The sequence below is a fragment of the Canis lupus genome, chromosome 30, assembly GCF_011100685.1.
Source record: "Canis lupus familiaris isolate Mischka breed German Shepherd chromosome 30, alternate assembly UU_Cfam_GSD_1.0, whole genome shotgun sequence".
Taxonomy (NCBI): Eukaryota; Metazoa; Chordata; class Mammalia; order Carnivora; family Canidae; genus Canis; species Canis lupus.
In genome coordinates, this window is record NC_049251.1 from 20,716,594 (window position 1) to 20,741,988 (window position 25,395).

Sequence of the window (25,395 nt, forward strand, 5' to 3'; positions counted from 1 at the left end):
CAGGTGCCGTTTGAATCACTATGTTTGTATTCTTTGGATAAATACCTAGTTAGTGTCATTGCTAGGTTATAGGGTAGTTCTATTTTTAACTTTTTGAGGAACCTCCATACTGTTTTCTAGAGTGACTGTACTAGCTTGCATTCCCACCAGCAGTGTAAGGGGGTTCCCCTTTCTCTGCATCCTCACCAACATTGTTGCTTCCCTAATAGTTAATGTTAGCTATTCTGAGAGATGGGAGTTGATATTTCATTATGGTTTTGATTTGTAATTCCTGATGTGAGTGATGACGTGAGTGATGTTGAGCATTTTTTTCTTTTTTCTTTTATTTTTTTGAGCATTTTTTCATGTGTCTGTTGGTCATTTGTATGTCCTGTTTGAAAAATGTCTGTTCATGTCTTCTGCCCATGTCTTGAATGGATTATTTGGCTTTTGGGTATTGAGTTTAATAAGTTCTTTATAGACTTTTGGATACTAGCCCTTATCTAATATGACACTTGCAAATATTTTCTCCCATTCTGTTGGCTTTTAGTTTTGCCAACTGTTTCCTTTGCTGTACAAAAGCTTTTTATCTTGATAAAGTCCCAATTGTTTGTTTTTGCTTTTATTTCCCTGGCCTTTGAAGACATGTCTAGCAAGAAGTTGATGTGGCTGAGGTTAAAGATTCTTGTCTCATATTTAGGTCTTTCATGCAGTTGGGTCCTTTATTTTTTATCTATGATTTGTTTCCTTCATTCCCTTCAGCTCTCTACTCTATCTCCATGTGCCATTTATCAGTCCATCAATGAATACTTTGGGTTCTGCCTCCAAAACACATTCTGAATCCAGCTACTTCTCACTATATCCACTCCTACACTTTAGTTCAAGCCACTTCTCACTATATCCAGCCACTTCTCACTATATCCATTCCTACCACTTTAGTTCAAGTTTTGTTAGTTTTCTCTAAATTCCTAAATTGTCTCTCTATGTTCATTCTTGCTTTCCTTTACAATCTATTCTCCATTTAGAAATATATCAAAGAATATGTCTCCCCTGACTAAAATTTCCAGTGGTGTTTAAGATGGCTAGAATAATATCTAACTCTTTACTTTGGTCTACATTTCTGATGGTCTGAACCTATGTTTTCCTCCTAAGCATATATTCTTTCCTCAAATGATTAGTCTAAAACAGTTGTTCTCAAACTTGAATGATTCTAGGACTGAGACAGGAAATATGCAAGATGAGCCTGGAGCATCTTGTAACATCATAAAGTAAGGAAGTGCTAACACATACTTACTGATGTAAATACATCAAAGGAGCACAGGAGCTACCTGAAAGAGCTTCTGGTGGCCAAAGTTGTAATAATTTGAGCAATGAAATAAAGTAGTATTGGATTATAACTCAAAGTATAAAATCTATAAATGAATGGGTAGGTAACAAATGGAGAGAGGAGACAAATCTCTCATGCAGAAGAATTCCAAATAAATTATGTAGATATTCCACCCAAAAGAGAAATCTGAGAACCACTACTTCAGCCCAGATGATCAAGATCAGCATCAATAGTCATAAATCATATGGATAGTATGTACTCTTGGGGAAAATGACATTTTACTTCTGTAGCCTTCTTCCCAGAAACCCAAAAGCCTAGTCTAATCACAAGAAAAACATAATACAAATTCCAGTCAAAAAGCATGCTACGTATGCCTGACCAGTACTCTTCAAAACTGTCAGCAAAAACAAGAAAATCTGAGAAACTATCATATCCAAGAGGAACCTATATCAACTAACTGTAATATGGCTAAAGGCTAAAAATAACAATTGAGTGTACCTAAGAATCACTTGGAAAGCTTGTGAAAACATTGATGACTGGATGACATGTCCAGAATTTCTGATTCCTTAAGTCTTGTATTTCTTCTTCTTTTTTTAAAATTATAGTTGACACACAACATTACTTCAATTTCAGGTGTACAATGTAGTGATTTGATAAGTCCGTATGTTATGCTATGCTCACCACAAGTATAACTACCATCTGTCACCATACAAATGCTATTATGATACCTTTGACTGTCTTCCTCATGCTGTGCCTTTTATCCCTATGACTTATTCATTTCATAACTGGAAACCTGTATCTCCCACTCTCCTTCACCCATTTTGCCCATAATGCTCCCTCTGGCAACCATCAATTTGTTCTATACATTTGTAACAGTGTTTCTTCTTTTTGTTTGTTTATTCATTTGTCGTTGTTTTTTGGTTTTTGGTTTTTTTTGGTAGAGTCCACACATATTCGCCTGCATGTATTGTGCTTGAATATAGTATCTAAACCAACTGCAACGACTTGAGTCATAGTTCTCAGTTTCTCACACTTAAGATCATCCTGGGTCACTACCTCTCAGATCCCATCCCTTCCACCTCCCACTCTTCCCCTCATTTATTAGTTCTAGCTGCAGTGGCCTTCAATTTCTTGAACCTACGAAGCTCATTCTATATGAGGATCTGTCATTGAGTCCCTTTATACCTGGATGATCTGCCCCCAGACCTTCCCATAGTGGATCCTTCTTGTCACTGGAATTTAGCTCAAATGTCACTTTTTCATAGATATCTTTCTAGATCACACAATTGAAGTGGTGACTTTCACCCTACCTCCAATACTTTTTATCCTATTACCTCATTTTGGTTTTCTCAAAGCATTTAGAGTATCCTAAATTATATCATAGAATTTGTACATTTACTTCCTTGTTCATTTTCAGTCTCATCACTCCCTTCTCTTTCTACAATGTAATATCCATGAGATTTGTGACCATCTCTGTCTTGCTTATTTCCATATTTCCAGTAACTGGAAGAGGTCCTAGGAATGGAATGAGTGATTAACAAATATTTGTTTGATGAACATATTAACTAAAGAAGGGTAACATGTTGATTTTTTTTAAAATTGGACTTTTTCCAAATGTGAGAATTTTATTTTTTTAATTTTTTAAAGATTTTATGCATTTATTTAAGAAAGAGAGAGAGTGCAAAAGAGAAAAAGATCACGAGCAGGGTGGATGGGCAGAGGAGGAAGCAGACTCCCTGCTGAGCAGGGAGTCTGATGCAGGACTCCATCCCAGGACCCTAGGGATCATGACCTGAGCTGAAGGCAGACATTTAACTGACTGAGACACCCAGGTGCCCCCAAATGTGAAAGTTTTAGAAAGATTGTTGAAAGAAGATATTTAAAGGTAGATCTTAAAGATTCCCTTCAAAAAGAAATCACTCCATGTAGAGAACCAGGTATTGGATCTACACATAGTGCACCCAAATTATCAATAAGAGATCAAACACAGCTGTCACCAAAACTTCTGGTGTATAAAGACAATTGCCAATAGATCTATACACCAAACTACAATAATGTCAGCAAAAGGAACGGTGTCAACTTTCCAAAGTAAAGAACCACCAAAGGCAGAAAAAAATACCCTGCCTCTGGTCCAGAAAGCTCCTGTAATTAACAAGGTAAAAAAATATTTCTTATGTTTGTTTTTTTCAAGAGCAGTGTTTCTTAATTACCAGCTATCTTTTAAAAATACTAATGTCTGGCTCTCCCCCTGCTCAGACATTCTGATTGGATGTATATGAGGCAAGACAAACCATTGGAAGTTTTGTTTTGTTTTGTTTTGTTTTGTTTTGTTTTGTTTTACCATTGGAAGTTTTAAAAGGGAACCAGCTTACAACTTTTTTTCTTGGTATTCTCCTATTAAATTTCAAAAAGCAGAGCATTTTATTAATCTGTCTTATCTTTTTGTCTTGTTTTGTTTTGTTGGGGTTTTTATTTTAAATTTCAAGTAGTTAACATACAGTGAAATATTGGTTTCTGAAGTAGAATTCAGTGAATCATTACTTACATACAACACCCAATGCTCATTATAACAAGCATCCTCCTTAATATCCATACCCATCTAACCCATCCTCCACCTACTCACATAACCTGGCACAGCAAGGTTAAGTCCGTTTCCTAGGAGAGGGGATCAAAGATATGCTGAAAAGGAACATGGGCTGGCCAGAAGAGTTGAAAAGTGTGTTTCTCACTTGTTTTTCAGAAAGAAAAACTCCAAAGGGTACCCTCAGGAGCATCTGAAGCACAGTGGTAGGATAATTTATTATTCCAACAAGTAAAAGTTTTCTGTTGTCTGGATTGATTGCCTACTCTGTACCCACTAACAGAAAGCACCCTCTCTGCCTTCTTCTGGGACATCAGCATACAGGTCAGACAAATTTATTTTCCCCATATTCTGTTTTTATCTTGCTTTTGCAATTGGAAAACTCTCTTTACTAAAGCCATGCTTGCCTGATGGACAGGCAGAAGCAGCTTATGGGGTAGGATTTGTAGTTGAGAGTTAAATACCTTTAACTCCCAAAATATTTCCCTAGATACTACCCATAATTGAACTTCACCTAAAAAGGGACAAAATTCTTCAAAAGTGAAGAATCTTTATTTTATATGGTTTCATGGTATTTATATCCTATAACTTTGTTTAGGTGTTGTGGGGAACCAGCTCCAGAGCTTATCTGAGAAATGAGTGTCATAGTCCTAGGCGCACTGGGGATATGTGAGGTCCTGAGTCAGGCCACTGATTCTTCTCCACATTGTTCTCCAAATTCAGATCCTCTGCCCCCACCTTGAGTTAATAGCCTATTTTTTTTTTTAACCCATTGAAGTAAACATGTTTATTCTGCTTCCCAAAGTTAATCATTCCTATAGCTAATCTGCTAGCTCTCTCTTTAAAAAAAAAAAAAAAAAAGATTTTAGTTATTTATTCATGAGGGACACAGAGAAAGAGGCAGAGACATAGGCAGAGGAAGAATCAGAGTCCCCGTGGGGAGCCTCATATGGGACTCTATCCCAGGACCCTGGGATCAGGCCCTGAGCCAAAGGCAGGCACTCAACCAGCCACCCAGGCATCCCTGCTATCTTTCTTAATAAAAGCTGAAAGAGACAAAGCCTCAGGGTCCATGTCTGAGTCCACGCCAAATCCGAGTCTCACTCCTCCTACCTCCCATATTAAAATTCAGTAAGATTCCATGTGTTTCTTCATATCATCACCCTCTACTATCCTCACTCCATGGCAAAGTGTGTTGTTGAATTTGAACTATTTTAGCAATTGTTTTAATAAAGAAGCAGGCTAAGTTCCTGGCAGAGCATATCCATCACTGGAAGATACATACCTACTCAGGCAATCTACCATATGCATATGACGAGTTTAAACCTAACAAATTTACTAAGGCCTTAACCTCATTGAGTACCCAAAGGAAGACTTTGCTTTTGTTTTTTTCTACAAATTACTTTTTAAACTCAGGGGATATTTTCCCATTACTCTTTCACACTTACCATCAAAATAAACCACAATATATATTCAAAGGCTGAGAATCTAGAGACTTCAAAGCATGGGATTATCAGACATTATTCTGTTCAGAATTATGAATGTGGTAGATAAGAACTCCACTCAATACTATTGCTGCATGTATTACTTATATAGGTATTGATAAACAAAATAACCAATTATAAAAGGCCTTCTAAACTAGCTTCAGTTTGAGGCACCTGAGTAGCTCAGTTGGTTAAGCATCCTACTCTTGGTTTCAGCTCAGATCATGATGTCAGGGCCATGAGATCGAGTCCCATGCTCAATGTGGAATCTGCTTGAGATTCTTTCCCTCTCCTTCCCTTTCTTTCTCTCCCCCTGGTCTCATCATGTGTTCTCTCTCTCTCTCTCTCTAATAAATAAAACCTTTAAACTAGTTTTGGTTTATGAATCACTCTGCCCTGAATATACTTCCATTTTTATTTGCTTCTTGTTCCTATAAACATACCTACTTTACTCTCGTTTGATCTTTGTCTCTGATTTGTCAATTTCGGTCTGCTTGTCCTGTTTTCACACTTCTAGATTTAAGTATCCTGTTTCCTTATCTGCCTGATTACTCTATTTTGGCTTAAGAAGATAAAAAAATATTTTCAAATATTAGTCTTATATTAATTTATAATTAAGGGATCCCTGGGTGGCGCAGTGGTTTGGCGCCTGCCTTTGGCCCAGGGCGTGATCCTGGAGACTCCGAATTGAATCCCACATCGGGCTCCCGGTGCATGGAGCCTGCTTCTCCCTCTGCCTATGTCTCTGCCTCTCTCTCTCTCTCTCTCTCTCTCTCTCTCTCTCTCTCTGACTATCATAAATAAATAAAAAATTTAAAAAATATATTAAAAAAAATTTATAATTAGGACTAACAGACCCTGCCTTCACTATTTTATTTATAGTTACCAACCACCTATGCATCAAACCTTATGATATATACCATAGAGAAAAATAAAAATAAAGACAGTTTCTGCCCATTATAAAAGTTGCAGCACAGCAAAAAGTTATTAAAACAAGTAGTCAATGAGGTAGAAAGTGGTAAGTCTACCCCACAAATTTCACCAAGATACAGCTGGAATACAGCAGAGGAAATAGAAACCACATTTAAGAAAAAAACAGCCGATTAGGAGAAATACGTAATAAATTTAATTATTAAGAAAGTATATACGTATAAGAAAATATATAAATTTGGGAGCAGAAGGAAGCTGCAGAGTATTTGATTTTAGGAAAAATGAGGCTGGAGGAAGAAGGAAATAATTCTATAAGTATACAACACACCACATCCTGGATTGATAAAATATGTGAATGAACTTTGATATAGATTATAAACTTTATAAGCACAAGTTATACAAGTGATATAGGAGATCAATAATCAAGACACCTCACTTGCTCAAATCCTATCTTAGAAATTCTGGACTTTGCTTCTGAAATGTGTTTCTCTCTGAAAGTGTAGAAAGTAACTTGTAAAACTGCTTCTCTAACAGGAAATAAAGACTTGGTTAAAAAGAAATGTTAAACCCTTGAGAGAAAGTAACCACATAACCTTGGATTTTGCAACAGCTGGCAAAAGGGGAAGTTGGCCCAGTCAAGAATATATACTACTTGGGAAGCCAGATTCCAAGACATTCAAAATAAAAGTAAAATTTATTCTATACTCTGATCTTCAGAAAAGAAAGAAACTCACAAAGTTGGAAGATTTTTTAAATAATTTTTATTATTTAGCATCAAATCCTGATCTAAAGAATATAAAATTTTTCAAATATGTGATATATGAGATTTTTTTCAAAATGAGAATAGGAGAAAGAAGATTAAGTAAGGAGGGACTAGTGTAGATGCCCTGGAGGTTCTCTGGTGAGCCCCAAATCTCTAAAATTGTAGAAAAATTGGAAATAAGATGCATCATTGGGTATGGATATAAATGTTAGAATTACTTTAAAAATGCTGTGATGTTGGCTAAAATCTGTAGTAAGCTGAGGCTTGAAGAAAGACTGAGACATAGAGAAGAAGAATAAACATGGAAAGGATGGAAAGAAGCTACATAATGAAATGTCTTTAATATCAAAGAGAAGAAATCACTAAATAATACCTGTAACTCACAGGCTTGGGATCAGGAATGGAAAGAATAGTCAATTGGACTTCAGTGAAATCAGTTCCTTACTGCTTCTATACCACCCTTAATTCCTAGAGTTTCCATTTCCTTCCTAGGCAAATATATTTCTTTACTGCAAGGGAATCCTATTTGGATCTATATAAGAGTGAGCCACATGCTTAGTCTACCTCCTTCCTCCCAAGAACCCCCCTACCCATTTTCTAGGTAGATTTTTTTTTCTTGTAAGTCTACTTTTTTATTTTTTTACACTTTTTATTTAAATTAAATTTGCCAACATATAGTATAACACCCGGTGCTCAACCCCTCCTCAGTGCCTATCACCAAGTTACCCCATCCCTCCACCCACCTCTCCTTCTGCAACCCTTTGTTTGTTTCCCAGTGCTAGGAGTGTCTCATGGTTTATCTCCCTCTCTAATTTTTCCCACTCGGTTTCCCTCCTTTCCCTTAAAATCCCTTTTGCTATTTCTTACATCCCACGTATGAGTGAAACCATGTGATGATTGTCCTTCTCCAATTGACTTATTTCATTCAGCATAATACCCTCCAGTTCCATCCACATTGAAGCAAATTGTGGGTATTCATCTCTTCTGATGACTGAGTAATATTCCATTGTATATATATACCACATCTTTATCCATTCATCTGTCGAAAGACATCTTGGCTCCTTCCACAGTTTGACTATTGTGGACATGGCTGCTATGAACATTGGGGTGCAGGTGTCCTGGCATTTCACATATCAATATCTTTGGGGTAAATACTCAGCAGTGCAATTGCTGGATCATAGGGTAGCTCTATTTTTAACTCTTTGAGGAACCTCCACACTGTTTTCCAGAGTGGCTGCACCAGTTCACATTCCCACCAACAGTGCAAGAGGGTCCCCCTTTCTCCACATCCTCTCCAACATTTGTTTCCTGTCTTGTTAATTTTCCCCATTCTCACTGGTGTGAGGTGGTATCTCATTGTGGTTTTGATTTGTATTTCCCTGATGGCAAGTAATGCAGAGCATTTTCTCATGTGCTCATTGGCCAAGTGTATGTCTTCTTTGGAGAAATTTCTGTTCATGCCTTCTGCCCATTTCACGATTGTATGTTTGTTTCTTGGATGTTGAATTTGATAAGTTCTTTATAGATCTTGGAAACTAGCCCTTTATCTGATATGTCATTTGCAAATATCTTCTCCCATTCTGTAGGTTGTCTTTTACTTTTGTTGACTGTTTTTTTGCTGTGCAGAAGCTTTTTATCTGGATGAAGTTCCAATAGTTCATTGTTGCTTTTGTTTCCCTTGCCTTCATAGATGTATCTTGCAAGAAGTTACTGTGGCCTGTGTTCTCCTCTAGGATTTTGATGGATTCTTGTCTCACATTTAGATCTTTCAACCATTTTGATTTTATCTTGGTGTATGGTATAAGAGAATTGTCCAGTTCCATTCTTCTGCATGTGGCTGTCCAATTTTCCCAACATCATTTATTGAAGAGACTGTCCCTTTTCCAGTGGATATTATTTCCTGCTTTGTCAAATATTAGTTGACTATAGAGTTGAGTAGGTGGATTGGAAGAATAAATATTCTAGGTAGATTTTATTCTTTTATCACTTTAACTCTTATAGCTCTGTTCAGCCTTCTTGGAGTCCTCTTACTCTAGAGTGTTTAGGTGAGTAAAGACAAATACAAATTAAAAATAAGTCGATTCTCCCAATTGAAAATAGGGGGAAGAGATTTTCCTCTCCTCCTTTTTCCTTGAGCATTTACCTTAAAAAACAGAATTGTATTTCCTCAGCTCTTTGAAGTGTATACAAATCCTTTTGAAGCCCAAATAAACCTTTGTCAGCTGGTCTTTTGTCTATCTTATGACCCAGAATGGCTTTCTCAAGTACCTGGGAACTATCTTTTTGAAATCCCAACAACAGAGAGCATAATGTTTCTTTCTAATGGAGAATAGGGGCCAAATTTCAGTGGGCATTTTACTCAAATTTGTAAAATTGCCTCCTGTTATAAAAAGAAGAGAAGTTTCTTTTTCCTTTGGATCAAAGCAATTTAGCTAACACAGATGGTCACCCCAATTACCAGGTAAAGTTAGGATGAATTATGTGTAACAAATGGAGTTGTCAAGTCCTCTTATTTAAGAATCAGTTATTATTTATCTTGAAAACATATATGTAATTGGTTGTAGGTGATTGATTCTATAAGGGGGTGTGATTCTTTTCTGCCTACAATTTCTTAGCAGATTGCCTGTCATGTGCAGGACATTCTGGTTTAATGCTTATTCATTAGTAAATTTGTTTTCTTTCTCTACTACCCTTGTGAAGAGGATTTCTGGGTTAAGAGAGATTTTGTTTCTAATTATATTTGTTCAACAGATAGCAACTATTCTTTTCCTGATGGCTAATTGGAAATTAATCTACAGGGATACCTGGGTAGCTCTGTTGGTTGAGTACCTGACTCCTGATCTTAGCTCAGGTCATGATCTCAGGGTCCTGGGATTGAGCCCCACATAGACTCTGTATTCGATGGAGAGTTTGCTTGAAGATTCTCTCTCTCTCTCTCTCTCTCATAAGTAAATAAATCTTTTTAAGACAGAAATAAGAAAATTAATATACAGGGGTGCCTGGGTGGCTCAGTCAGTTAAGCATCTGCCTTTAGTTCAAGTTATGATTCCATGGGTCTTGGGATAGAGCCCCATATTGGGCTCCTTGCTCAGTGGATTGTCTTCTTGTCCCTCTCCCTATGCCCTCAGCAACCGCCCTCAACTTGTGTGCTCTCCCTCTCTCTCTCAAATAAATAATAAATAAAATATTTTTTAAAAAATTAATATACAAACATACTTTGTGGCAGAATGCAAAAGACATCCTGAAAAGATGTATGCCTATAGAAAAAGAGGTAAACTTACAATATAGTTAGTTTGAGGGTATTTTATCCGATATTATTTTTTTTCAGTTTACTTAATCGTTTTTTTTTTTATTGGAGCTCAATTTGCCAACATATAGCATAACACCCAGTGCTCATCCCATCAAGTGCCCCCCTCTTTATCCAATATTAGCAGCTGACATCTTCAATGCTGTATTTACTATTGTTGAACTAAAGTTTTTTAGACTAGCTTTTTTTCCCCCTCTGATTCTAAGTGAAATACAGGTCAGACTTGACCTTACGTTGAGTCTTCTGTCCTGAAAACAAGATTACGATCCATAATATCAGCCAGTGAGAACTGTCCTGGAAGGTAAACATTTGTAAGATCTCTTGATGCATCATTCCAGACAACAAAATTTTCTCCACCTCTGTTAGGACCTTCTCAGGGTGATTGAGGTTCTTTCACAGTCCTAACAGAACCATAATCAACATCAGGATAGATTCTAGCATAAAATACGTCAAGACCCTGAGGGCCTTCTACCAGACTTCAGCATGACTGTGTCAGAACATCTTGTCTTTTTAAGTTCACCCCTGCAATGGAGCATTAGGGAAGAGAAGCAGCTGTAAGGACTTCAGTAAAGAATTACAACCAAACAGCTCTTCCACGGATGCTAAAAGTCAGGGGGCTGAAAAACTCTTTGATATTCTCATCTTTCAAGGTTGCTTTGAAATAAAGTGCCCAGGAAATATTTCAGAGATTAGGACAATATAAAAGTCTTTCTTTTGCCCTGACAGCCCATTAAAAAGAGCTCAGAGTCCTATTTATTACTCCAAAATTACTCCATATACTATTTGTGGATTTTGCTAAGAAAGGTCCAAGACAATCCTCTAAATGCTGGCATAGTCCTGAGAAGCAGAAAATAAAGACTACCTAAAGTGAGCAAAATGAGAAAGCATCCACACAACAGAAATAACACCAAAGGTGTTAATGATAAGATCTCATTATCACTGAGAGGCTGACAACTTAAAAGTCCCAATAACAAGAGGAAGAGCAAAGGAAGCAGGAGAGAGCCCCTACCTCCTCACATGGAGATCAAGCAGGTAAGAAATTGTCCAAAAGAAAAAAGCATTATCAAGAATGAGTTCAAACAATGAGTTGTGAAAAGAGGTCAGCAAACCACAGATACAAAGACATAGTGAAGGGATGCTAGGAGCACCTTATAAGACTCACAAGAAAATAAAGTAGATGCACACTGACCAAGTCTGGCCTAGCCTGGACTGACCCATGCTCCTCATCAGCTCTCTGTTTGAGAAGGTTATGTTGGTAACAGTTAAATTCACTTTGTATATCATATCCAAAGTACATTATATTCGTTGAAACACTTAACTATTTAAATTTATTAGTCACATACCTCCCCAGAGAGGTATGATTGTTTATGTGGCTAATGGAAACCCAGAGCTGTGGGTCTCAGCAGCTCACACTAGTATAGCTAGAGGCATCACAGGCAACCAGAATGCCTATCACTGGAAGTCCCTGAATGCAAAGAACTTCTTTGTTATCCCAGATAAATGGAATCCCAGATTATTTCCAACCTTACCTCAATCTTTCCCTCCCTCTGATATAAAAGTCAGCAAATTATGGTGGCATGTGAGCTAAATCCAGCCAGCTGACTGATTTTTGCAATCAAAATTTTATAATAACACAGCCACATCCATTTGTTAACATATTATCTGTGCCTGTTCTTTCACTACAATGGCAAAATTAAGTAGCTGCAACTATCAGTACACCTTCTCCATTATTTGAATCTCTTCTCTTCCTTGTCTTCCCTTCTTCTCATTTTAGAACTACTATCCAGCCATAGTCTTAACTCCAGAATGTGTCTGGCTCTCCATCTAATCAGTCCACAACCCAGCTGCCATTAGTGGTTCATTCTAGTTTTCCTTCAGAGTGTGGAGAATTTTTATTATTGTTGTTTTCACCTCACTGTATTTATTAAATTAAATACATTGCTCTGGATAATAAGTTAAAAAATACAGAGAAAACTCTTTTTATATAAGGAGTTAAAAACTTACCCCTTCCCACCATTCTAGCTCTTGAAATAATCAGTGTTAATATTTCAGTCCTTCCATACTTTTCTCTTTAAAATAAAACCTATTATACAATAAGGTTGGGAGGATAAAATACTTAATATTTAATATGCAGAGCAAACTCACTTTACTCAAGAAATATTTTTGAATACTTTTATGTTTCAAGCACTGTGCTAAGTGCTGAAAAATCAACTTAAAACTCTCTAGGGCAGGTGCCTGAATATCAAGCAATATCAACTGTTTCTTTTCATAGAGTAGTTTAAAAGCCCCATCATGCTTAATAAAGTTATGACAATTTGATTGCATGTACAAACTAGCTAAGCCAAGGATGGGTGACATTAGATACAAAGAAGCCTGATAAATAGTTGGAGGCAACCCATTCTCCAAATCTAGTAGGAAAATTAATTGAAAAGTCAGAATATAAAATTAAAGAATTGGGAGTTATTTTCTTATATTCTTTGATAGTCACTAGTGATTTTTAGCAATGGGTCTGGTTCTCTTCCTTCCAGCTTAGTAGGATCATAATCTTCCACATTCTTGAAGTTAGGTAGCATTGAGGCATTTTCATTGGAAATAGGAAGTTGGAAAGAGAAAAATTCAGTTAGCAGACCTACACTGGAATCAAGGCAGAAGGGCTTTTATTAAGGCAGAAAAAGGAGTGCTATAGTTGGGCATGTGGCCACTAGAAATCTTAAAATAATATAACTCAGTTCTGATAGGATGAGACATTGAGTGAGAGCAAAAGTCCAGTTTCTGGACTGTGTAATTGGGTGGAAGTGGATGATACCATTCACTGAGAGGAAATATTAGGGCATAGTTGAGCAGAAAGAAGACCCTGGTGAGTTTAATTTGAGACAAAATGTATTTAAGGAGCCATATAAAGATGTATAGGTATTGGTTACACAGATATGGGATGATGGAAAAACATCTAGTGAAAATATAGATTTGTAGTTCTTAGAAAACAAATAATAATTAAAGTCATAGGCTTGAAATAGTTCTTCCAAATAGACTTTAGAACAGCACTGTCCAATATAAATTTCTGTGATGATAGAAATGTTCTCTCTCTTCACAGCCCAATACAGTAGCCATCAGACATATGTGGCTTGAAATGTGGCTGCTGCAACTGAGGAACTGAATTTTTTATTTTGTTAGTTTTGATTTATTTAAATTTAAATGGCCATAGGTAGCTGTGTCCCCTTTGGACAACAAACCTATCAAATAAAAAGAGTAATAATGCAAGATCAGAGTCTCAAAAAACATTAAAAAGTATATTCCATATCAGTATACATATATGCACTCTATATATGTCTGTGTGTTAAAATGGAATAGTCTTAACTTTTGCTTCTAGCCAAGATGTAGTAACAGAAGCCATATATATCTTTCCAATTGAAACAACTAAAAAAGGCAAATCCATAAAACAATAGTTTTCAAAACTTTAGACATCAGACAACGAAAGGACAATAATCCCTGAAAAATGAAACAGGCAAGGTGAGCTTTATGCTTGCCCTGACTTAATGCTTGAATAAAGTCTCCAGGCTGTGATAAAAAAAAAAGAGGGAACATAGGCAGGTTCTGGCTGACTTTCTTAATGAGACAGAGTTGGGAAGCCAAGGCACCTAAAATTCACAAACCAGGACACCAGAGATGATAGAACTGTTCAGAGAAACAGAAACAAAGGCAGAGACAGAGAGTAAGGCTACTCTGGAGATCTGCAGTGTCCCTTTTGAGTTTTAAGTAATCAGCACATGCATATGAAGAAACTATAGCTAAGGCCAGGATAAAAAAACTCAAAGAGGGCCAGAGAGAACAATCCTTTGGTCTCAGAGCCAGAAATAGTTCCTGTTCCCACTAGCTAGAATGGGAAACCTCATTCTGGATACCCAAGGCACCAGATAGAGTGTTTGAGAAAGTCTGGCCTCAGTAGTTGGGGAAAAATAGTAGCCCGAGACTAATACCTCTTAATCATGGGAAATCCTGCCTCCCAGGGACATGTGGCAATATCTGAGGACATTGTTTGATCATCACATTGGAGAGATGTTACCTGTATAGAAAGACCAATGATACTGCTACACATATTACAATGCACAGAACAGCCCTCCAAATCAAAGAATTATCCACCCAAAATGTCAATAGTGACAAGATTAAGAAACTCTGCACTAGACTAAATGCTGCTCTCATCTTTACATAACAAAACTTAAAAGCAAGACCTTAAAGGATCAACTGTTTCTAAATAATTTAACTGCATTTTACAACAAAGCTCAAGAATATTTATAGGAATACACAAATATCTAGTGTCACAATTTAAAATTCACAATGTCTGATACCCAATCAAAGATTATCAGGAATGCAAGCAAACAGGAAAGTGGAATCCATAACAAAACAAATCAACTGAAACCAATGGAGAAATGACATAGGTAATAAATTAGATAAGGATATTAAAAGTTATTATAACTGAGTTCCATGTGTTCAAGAAGCTAGAAGAAAGATTAAATGTGGTAAGTGAAGACATAGAATATATAAAAATGACTCAAATAGAATTTCTAGAGATAAGAACTATAATTTCCAAGATAAAAAATACACTACATAGGATTAACACCAGATGAGCTATTGCAAAAGAAAATAGTAAACTTGAAGATATAGCAGTAAAAAATCCAAAATGAAATACAAAAAAGACAACAAAGGAGAAAAAGTCAACAAAGCAGGGGGTGGAGTTAGACAGAGGAGTAGAGGACCCTAAGTTTGTCTCCTCCCTTGAATATAACTAGATAGTTTTCAAATAATTCTGAACATCTAAGAAATCAATCAGAGTCTGAGAAAACAAATGTTGAAAGTCTACAAGTAGAAAAGAAACCACCATTTGGAAGGTAGAAGATGCAGACTTGAATCTGATGTGATATAGCTGAGCATATGGCAGAGGGGAGGAAACCTGCTTAAGGAGGCTACTGCAAAGTATTATAGGCAGAGGAGTACAAAATAGGAACCTTTAGAAGTCTGCTCTAATGGGGGATGTCCCAGATTTAAAAACGTTCAGGTGGTGAAGCAGGGTGGAATCCCAGAAGTGACAGTATAGCCTCAGGATCCCCAGGATCACAAGAAGAATGAGGAAACAAGAGTGATTGCTTTTCTGTGTGGACTCACTGAAGAGTGGGGAAGGGGAGAATTTTCAGCTCCAAGGCTAGAGAGCAAGGTGCAGCTACATTCTTCCTACTCATCTGTGCTGAAGGCCTTCAGGAAGTAAAACAGCTCCACATAGTGGAATCCAGAGCTGCTTATACTGAGCACTGCTGTGCACACTGGAGATGCATTTGCACTAGGGTAAGTCCACCTGAAAATCAGTGCACCAGCACCCCCGCCCCCAGAAGACCAGAACAAACAACCCACTCACATCAGGTGTACTGATCATAGAGGGCTGCAAAGCTTCAGATCTTAGGGATAACAATATATAGGTTTCTTTGTATTTTTATTCTTTTGTCTTTTAGTATTATTTTTCAGTTATCATCTCTTTTCAATTCTTTTTTTATTCTTTTAAATTTTTATTTATATATATATGTTCTTATACTTTTTACTTTTTATTTCCTTTCATTGTATTTTATGCTATATATATAGTATAATATATATATATATATATATATATATACACACACACACACACATATATTAGTTTTTCTTTCTTTCTTATTTTGGGATATAGTTTCCTTTAACAGGCAGACCAAAACATGCCCAAGATCTAGTTTTGGTTTGGTTTGGCTTGGGGTTTTTTTTTTGTTTTCTATTTTTTTCTGTTGTTGATATTGTTATTATTGTTTTTTCTCTTTCCTTCTTCTTTTCTGGACAAAATGACAAGATGGAGAAACTCACCCCAAAAGAAATAACAGGATGTAGTACTCACAGCCAGTGAGTTTAATCAATATGTATATAATCAATATGTATATAAGTAAGATGTGTGAACTAGAATTTAAAATAATGATTATAAAGATACTAGCTGGGCTTGAAAAAAGCATAGAAAATACCAGAGAATCACTTACTGAAGAGATAAAATGACTAAAATCTAGTCAGGCTAAAATTAAAAATGCTATTACTGAGATGTAGTCCCAAATGGAGTCTTTAAAAATTAGAACAAATGAGGCAGAAGAGGGAGCCAGTAATACAGAAAGATAAAATGGTAGAAAATAGAAGGCTGAAAAGAAGAGAAAAAGAAAACTACTAGATGACAAGGGGAGACTTAGAGAACTCAGCAATTCCATAAAGCAAATTAATACCCAGATAGTAAGGATCCCAGAAGATGAAGAGCAATAGTGAAGGGCAGAAAGTTTATTTGAACAAATTAAAGCTGAAAATCTCCCTAATCTGGGGAAGGAAATAGGTATTCAAGTCCAGAAGGCACAGAGAATCCTCCTCAAAATCAATAAAAATAGGTCTACACCTCTACATATGATAATGAAGCTTCCAAATTTCAAACAGAAAGAGAAAGTCCTGAAAGCAACTTGGGACCAGAGGTCCTACCTATAAGAGTAGAAACATAAGGCTGGCAGCAGACCTGTCTACAGATATCTGGAAGGCTAGAAAGGACTGGCATGATATATTCAGTGTGCTAAATGGGAAAAATATATAGCCAAGAATACTTTATCCAGCAAGACTGTCATTCATAACAGAAGGAGAGATCAAGAGTTTCTAGGACAAACAAAAACTAAAGGAATCTGTTAACACTAAACCAGCCCTGCAAGAAGTATTAAAGAGGATCCTTTGAATGGAGAGAGAGCCCAAAAGTAACAAAAACCAGAAAGGAATAGAGACAATCTACAGCAAAAACAAATTTACAGGTAATATAATGGCACCAAATCCATATCTTTCAATAATTAGTATGAATGTAAATGGACTAAATGCTCTAATCAAAAAACATAGGATATCATAATGGATAAAAACCAAAACCCATCATTATGCTGCTTATAAGAGACTCCATTTAAACCCAAAGACACCTCCAGATTGAAAATGAGGGGGTAGAAAAACCACTTACAATGCCAATGGACATCGAAAGAAAGCTGAAGTAGCAATCCTTACATCAGACAAACTAGATTTTAAACCAAAGACTGTAAAAAGAGATGAAGGAGGATATCATAATAAAAGGGTTTAACCAACAAGAAAATCTAACAATTATAAATATCTATGCCCCTAACATGGGATCAGCCAAATATATAAACCAACTATTAACAAAATTAAAGAAACTCATTGATAATATAATAATAGTAGGAGATCTTAATACCCCACACACAGCAAGGGACAGATCATTTAAGCAGAAGATCAACAAGGAAACAAGGGTGTTGAATGGCACACCAGGCCAGATGGACTTAACAGATATATACAGAACACTTCATCCTAAAGCAGCAGAACACACATTCTTTTCGAGTGCACATGGAACTTTCTCCAGAATAGATCATGTATTGGATCACATTCAAGTCTCAACCAGCACAAAAAGATTGAGATCATACCATATATATTTTCAGACCACAATGCTATGAAACTTGAATTCAACCACAAGAAAAAAAACTTGGAAGGCCCACAAATAAATGGAGGTTAAAGAACATCCTACTAAAGAATGAATAGGTCAACTAGGAAATTAAAAAGAATTTTTAAAATTCATGGAAGCAAATGAAAATGAAAACACAACAGTTCAAAACCTTTGGGCTGCAGCAAAGATGGCCCTAAGAGGAAAGTATAGCAATACAGGCCTTTCTCAAGAAACAAGAAAAGTTCAAATACACAACCTAACCTTATACCTAATGGAACTGAAAAAAAGCCTAAAACCAGCAGGTGAAGAGAAATAATAAAGATTAGAGCAGAAATCAATGACATAGAAATAAAAAATATGGTACACAGATCAATAAAAATAGGAGATAGTTCTTTAAAAGAATTAATAAGATTGATAAACCCCTAACAGGTCTTGTCAAAAAGAAGAGAGAAAGGACCCAAATAAATAAAATCATGAATGAAAGAGGAGAGATCACAACAAACACCAAGAAATACAAATAATTATAAGGCTATATGATAAACAACAATATGCCAGCAAATTAGGCAACCTGAAAGAAATGGATAAATTCCTAGAAACATATAAACAAACAAAACAGAAAGAGGAAGAAATAGAAAACCTGAACAGACCATAACCAGCAAAAAAAAAATTGAATCAGTAATAAAAAATCTCTTAACAAGTAAGAGTCCAGGGCCAGATGGCTTCCCACGGCAATTCTACCAAACATTTAAAGAAGAATTAATACCTTTTCTTTTGAAACTGTTCAAAAAAAAAAAAAATAGAAATGGAAGGAAAAGTTCCAAACTCATTCTATGAGGCCAGCATGACCTTGATCCCAAAACCAGACAAAGGGCACCAAAAAGGAGAATTACAGACCAATATCCCTAATGAACAGGGATGCAAAAATTCTCAGCAAAATACTAGCTAACAGGATCCAACTGTACATTAAAAGGATTATTCACCATGACCAAGTGAGATTTATTCCTGGGCTGCAGGGGTGGTTGGTTCAACATCTGCAAATCAATGGATGTGATACACCACATTAATAAAAGAAAAGACAAGAACCATATCATCCTCTCAATAGATGTAGAAAAGCATTTGAAAAAATACTCATCCTTTCTTGATAAAAACCCTGTGCCATATAGGTATAGAAGGAACATACTTCAATATCATAAAAGCTATATATGAAAGACCCACAGTAAATACCGACCTCAATGGGGAAACCTGAGAGCTTTTCCCCTAAGGTCAGGAACACAACAGGGATATCCACTCTGACCACTGTTGTTCAACATAGTACTGGAAGTTCTAGCCTCAGCAATCAAGCAACAAAAAGAAATAAGAGGTAGCCAAAATGGCAAAGAAGTCAAACTTACACTCTTTGCAGATGACATAATACTCTATGTAGAAAACCAAAAGAAGTCAAACTTACACTATTTGCAGATGACATAATAATCTATGTAGAAAACCGAAAGGTTCGGCCTCAAAATTGCTAGAACTGTTACAGAAATTCAGCAAAGTCACAGGGTATAAAATTAATGCACAGAAGTCAGTTGCATTTCTATACACTAACAATGAGGCAGAAGCAAGAGAAATTAAGGAATCAACCCCATTTACAATTGTACCAAAAACCATATGATACCAAAAAACCAAAAATCTGTACTTTGAAAACTAAAGAATACTTACGCAAGAAATTGAGAAAGACACAAAAAAATAGAAAAACATTCCATACTCATGGATTAGAAGAACAAATATTGTGAAAAATGTCTATGCTACCCAGAGCAATCTACACATTCAATGAAATCTCTATCAAAATACCATCAACTTTTTTCACCATGCTGGAACAAACAGTCCTAAAATTTGTATGGAACCAGAAAAGACCCCAAATAGCCAAAGTAATGATGAAAAAGAAAACCAAAGCTGGAAGCACCACAATTCCAGACCTCAAGCTGTATTACAAAGCTGTAATAATCAAGACAGTATGGTACTGGCACAAAAACACACAGATCAATGGAACAGAATAGAGAACCTAGAAATGGACCCTCAACTCTATGGCCAATTAATATTTGACAAAACAGGAAAGAATATCCAATGGAAAAAGACAGTTTCTTCAACAAATGGTGTTGGGGAAACTGGACAGCCTCATGCAGAAGAATTAAACTGGATGACTTTGTTACACCATACACAATAGTAGATTAAAAATGGATGGAAGACCTAGTAAAGAATCCATCAAAATCCTAGCGGAGAACACAGGCAGCAACCTCTATGACCTCAGCCACAGCAACTTCTTGCTAGACACATCTTCAAAGGCAAGAGAAACTAAAGCAAAAATAAACTATTTGGACTTTATCTGTATGAAAAGCTTTTGCACAGCAAAGGAAACGGTCAAAAAAAACTAAAGGAAAATCTAGAGAATGGTCAAGAAGATATTGGCAAATGACTCATCAGATAAAAGGCTGATCCAAACCTATAAAGAATTTATCAAATTCAACACTCAAAAAACAAATAATCCAATCAAGAAATGGGCAGAAGACATGAACAGACATTTCTCAAAGAAGACATACAAATGGCCAACAGATACTTGAAAAAATACTTAGCATCAATTAGCATCAGGGATATACAAATCAAAACCACAATGAGATATCACCTCACACCAGTCAGAATGGCTATAATGAATAATTCAGGAAACAACAGACGTTGATGAGGGTGTGAAGAAAGGGGAACCTTCCTACACTTCTGGTAGGAATACAAAGTGGTGCAGCCACTCTGGGAAACAGTACAGAGTTTCCTCAAAAAGTAAAACTATGACCTAGCAATTGCACTACTAGGTATTTATCCAAAGATTTGAAGGGACACATGCACCCCAATGTTTATAGCAGCAATGTCCACAATAGTCAAGATACAGAAAAAGCCGAGTTGTCCATCAACAGATGAATGGATAAAGATATTGTATATATACTATATATATATATATATATATATATATATATATATATATACTCAGCCATCAAAAAGAATGAAATCTTGCAATTTGCAATGACATGGATGGAACTAGAGTGTATTATACTAAGCGAAATAACTCAATCAGAAAAAGACAAATATTTCACTCATATGTGAAATTTAAGAAACAAAACAGATAAACGTAGGGGGAGGGAAGAAAAAATAAAATAAGAGGAAAACAGAGGAGGCAAACCAAAAGAGACTCTTAACTATAGAAAATAAACCGAGGGTTGCTGGAGCGGAGGTGGGTGGGGGATGGGGGAATTGTTTGATGGACTTTAAGGAGGGCACTTGATGTAGTGAGCACTGGGTTAATATGCAACTGATGAATTACTAAGTTCTATTTCTGAAACTAATACAGTATATGTTAAGTAAATTGAATTTAAATAAAAATTAGAAAGAATAAACAACAACAGAGCATCAGTGAGCTGTGGAACTCAAGCGGCCTAATATAAATGTAATTGGGAGTCCCTGAAGGATAGAAGAAAGGAAATAGACGGGAAAAATATTTGAAGAAATAAAGGTCAAAAACTTTCCATGTTTGATGAAAAGCTATAAACCAGGGATCCCTGGGTGGCGCAGCGGTTTGGCGCCTGCCTTTGGCCCAGGGCGCGATCCTGGGGACCTGGGATCGAGTCCCGCATCGGGCTCCCGGTGCATGGAGCCTGCTTCTCCCTCTGCCTGTGTCTCTGGCTCTCTCTCTCTTTCTCTCTGTATGACTATCATAAATAAAAAAAAATAAATAAATAAAAAATAAAAAATAAAAAAATAAAAAAAAAGCTATAAACCAATAGATCCAAGATATTTAATAAATCTCGACATGAAGAAATGCAATCATTGTTGTCTAAATTTTAATAGAAGCTCTAAGACTGTGGATGCCAGCTTCACTTACCAACCTATATGTCATGAGTTGAATTATGCCCCCCCCCCAAAATATACTGAAGTCCTAACACTCAGTACCTATGAATATAAACTTATTTGGAAATAAAGTCTTTCAGATATATTTAGGTCATGATGAAGTCATACTCAGGACAGGCTCTAATTCAATATAACTGATGTCCTTATAAAAATAGAAACATAGAGACCCACAGAAAGAATGCCAAATGATGACAGAGGCAGAGATTGGAATGATGCATCTAAAAGCCAAGAAACTCCAAGCTTTGCTGGCAACACCAGGAACAGAGAAAGTCAAGGGACAGACTCTCCCCTACAGCCTTCAAAGAGGGTATAGACCTGCTAACACCTTGATTTTGGAATTCTGACTTCCAAAACTGTGAGAGAATAAGTTTCTGGTGGTTTAAGCCACCCAGATTATAGTAATTTTTCATGGCATCCCTAGGAAACTTATATACCATCTATGCAGAACCTGTATAGAATCAGCTAAAACTCAGCCCAACTCACTCCTGCTGCCTTGAGGGCATAAAAATGATGAAATTGAAAAGTGCAGAATTTTACTATTGCGTTCTGAATCTCACCCCTACCTTCCTTCACTTGATTTCTGATAAATAATTAATGCAGTGAGACTGCTTTCATGTCCTAGATGATCTATAATCTCTCTCATGTGACCTGCACAACCAGCCCAAAACCCACAATGCTAGACTACTAGGGCATTGGATCAAAATGACAAGGAACTAAAATTTCTAGGAAGACTTTCACTTTATTCTAGGTTCCTAAAAACATTGCCTTCAAGCACAGAAGGACTTGGCTGATGAAACTCCTAGGAGAAGTGTCAGTCACTCATGGAAAACAAAATTGTGCGTCAGGCAACACTGCTGTAACCAGATGCAGCGCTTAATTTTTTTTTTATATTTATTTATGATAGTCACAGAGAGAGAGAGAGAGGCAGAGACACAGGCAGAGGGAGAAGCAGGCTCCATGCACCGGGAGCCTGATGTGGGATTCGATCCCAGGTCTCCAGGATCACGCCCTGGGCCAAAGGCAGGCGCCAAACCGCTGCGCCACCCAGGGATCCCAGATGCAGCGTTTAGAGAATCACAGGAGAGCAGACCCAATTGGCCCCTGGCTGCCCCCTTAATACATGGTAATTCACACCAAGCTGTGCTGGAGTGTTTTAAAGCACAAAGACCCTTTAATTCTGAAAGGGAATTCAGTCAGATTCAGCAGTATGATGACAAAGACTTGGAGAACAGAGCATAAGCAGGAGCAAATACAGAAAGGTGGAGGGAGAGTGGCCAGGGAGGGAGGCGAATGAGGGAGTCCTACCCATTCCTGACAGCAACTTGGTTGCTTTAATTAGCTGCTCTTGCTCATGGATCTTTTGTTCCACACACATGCTCAGTGAGGCATCGGATCTCTCAGCTTCTATGTATGCGTGTTCTACGTGTTTGTGGGGTATGTGGTGGTGATGTATGGTACCTATTTGTGTAGGTGGTATTGTGTGCGGTGTATGCATGTGGGGGAGGGTGTTGTAGATGTATGTTGTGGTGGGGTCTGCTTGGGCAAGGAGAAGGGGGAAATGTGACTGAATGCCTGGCTCCAGGCTTCCCTAGGCTCAGGTGCAGCAAAACAAGCCTGGTATGTAGCTGCCGCATAAGCAATGACTTGGACTTGATCCACAGTCTGGACTATTTTTAGCAATGACGCGCCATGACTTTGCACTCTTCCCTGATATAATTGATGGCGGCAGGATCCCATTGGGAACAACAACTACAGCTAAAGACTCTTTGCTTTCCATCTAATAGTCCTTTTAAATGAACCATGAAACATTTTTAGACTTCCAAGACATTTCAAACATGCATATTTTCCGAAATTGTGTGTTTGAAAGGATAAGTGATTCAGTATATCAACACTAACTCAGTATGGGAACTTTTAACCAGTTCCTCCAATCACTTTAAAATCTGCAGAATAAGTAAACAAATGCTAACCCAGTGTAAAATCATGATTAGTCTTTGTCAGAGTCAATAAGGAAATGAAAATGGTGCCATAATTAGTATTAATTTATTAGCCTCTGGGCCCATTGTAAAGCTACTAGACAAGTAGCTATTAGATAAAACAAATAAATAATATTAGTATATCCCCTTTTTTTTAAGATTTTATTTATTTATTTATGACAGACACAGAGAGAGAGGCAGAGACACAAGCAGAGGGAGAAGCAGACTCCATGTGGGGAGCCCGAGTGGGACTCGATCCCGGGTCTTCAGGATCACAACCGTACGTTGAAGGCAGGCGCTAAACCGCTGAGCCACCCAGGGATCCCAGTATATCCTTTTATAAAGGAACACAATATTGAAAATATTATAGGAATTCATGTCAAAATTACTAATAGATAACAGTTGCCCTAGCTACTTTGTCTATTTCCTCTTCAGAAATGTGAAAGGATTACAGGTAAGTTCAGGAATTCCTAGAATACCACATCAGGTGAAAAAGCAAGCCGGCACTTCAATTCCATGAACAATTAGAAAATACCTAAGAGAATTACAGATTAATCATGAAAACTAAAAGAGACCTAGAGCTCAAAGCTTTCTTTTTTTTTTTTTTTTTTTTTTTTTTTAAGATTTATTTGTCAATTAGAGAGAGAGTTTTAAGCAGACTCCATACTGAGCACGGAGCCCGATATGGGGCTCAATCTCAGGCCCCTGCAATCACAACCTGTGTGGAAACCAAGAGTCAGATGCTTAGCCAACTGTACCACCCAGCAGAAATAAAACTTTGATTTTAAAAGCAAGGAAACAAATTGCCTGGAAGACTAAATGACTTGCCCAAAACTCAAGATCACATCCTATGTAAGAAGCCTCTCTAGAATTAATTCAAATCTTCTGAATTCTGCCCAAAGTTCTTTATATCTCTTAGACTATCTTGGTACTCTTTATGCCTGACCCTACAGAATCTTCAGACTTTAGAAAATGCTTTGCCAGTAGAAATGGATGATGACCACTCCATGTTCCTATCAGTCCTCCTTGCTTGAACCCTCCCACTCAAGGCCTAACTGATGAATTGGCCTGCCCTGAAAGCTCTAGCAAAAAGAGGAAATTGACTCTGGGTGAAGAAAACTTAAGTATATAAATGAGAGCTAAGGGGAAAATTAATTTAATTTCATTTTTATTTTAAACATTTATTGATCTAGGCACTACGAATACAGAGTTGAATGGTACACAGTACCTTTTTTTAAACATCTTAATTGATAGTTGCATGTAGTAGATGCTACACCAGGATAGGTAATAAGTCCTAATCTGAGAAGCTCTTCTTACATAGAAGCTGATCTTCAAATAAGAGGTAAATGTAATCAAAGGACACAATTAACAGAGTGAAAGGCAACCTACAGAATGGGAGAAAATATTTGAATTATATACCTGAGAAAAGATTAATATTCACAACATCTAAAGAACTCTTACAGGGATACCCTGGTGACTCAATCAGTTAAGCATCTGACTCTTGATTTTGGCTTAGGTCATGATATCCAGGCTGTGAGATCAGCCCTGCATCAGGTTCTGCTCTCAGAGGGGAGTCTTCTTGAGATTTTCTCT

The 25,395-nt window shown here is 36.9% G+C and overlaps 1 long non-coding RNA gene across 1 annotated transcript in view; it reads left to right on the top strand.

Moving 5' to 3' along the window:
- The window catches only part of LOC102152774, a 61,354-nt gene extending 37,310 nt beyond the window's left edge, over positions 1-24,044 (top strand). The window contains exons 3-4 of the long non-coding RNA XR_005381685.1: positions 4,047-4,211; positions 23,986-24,044. This is a non-coding gene — a long non-coding RNA (uncharacterized LOC102152774). The remainder of the gene's footprint in view (positions 1-4,046; positions 4,212-23,985) is intronic.
- Positions 24,045-25,395: the final 1,351 nt, after the last annotated feature.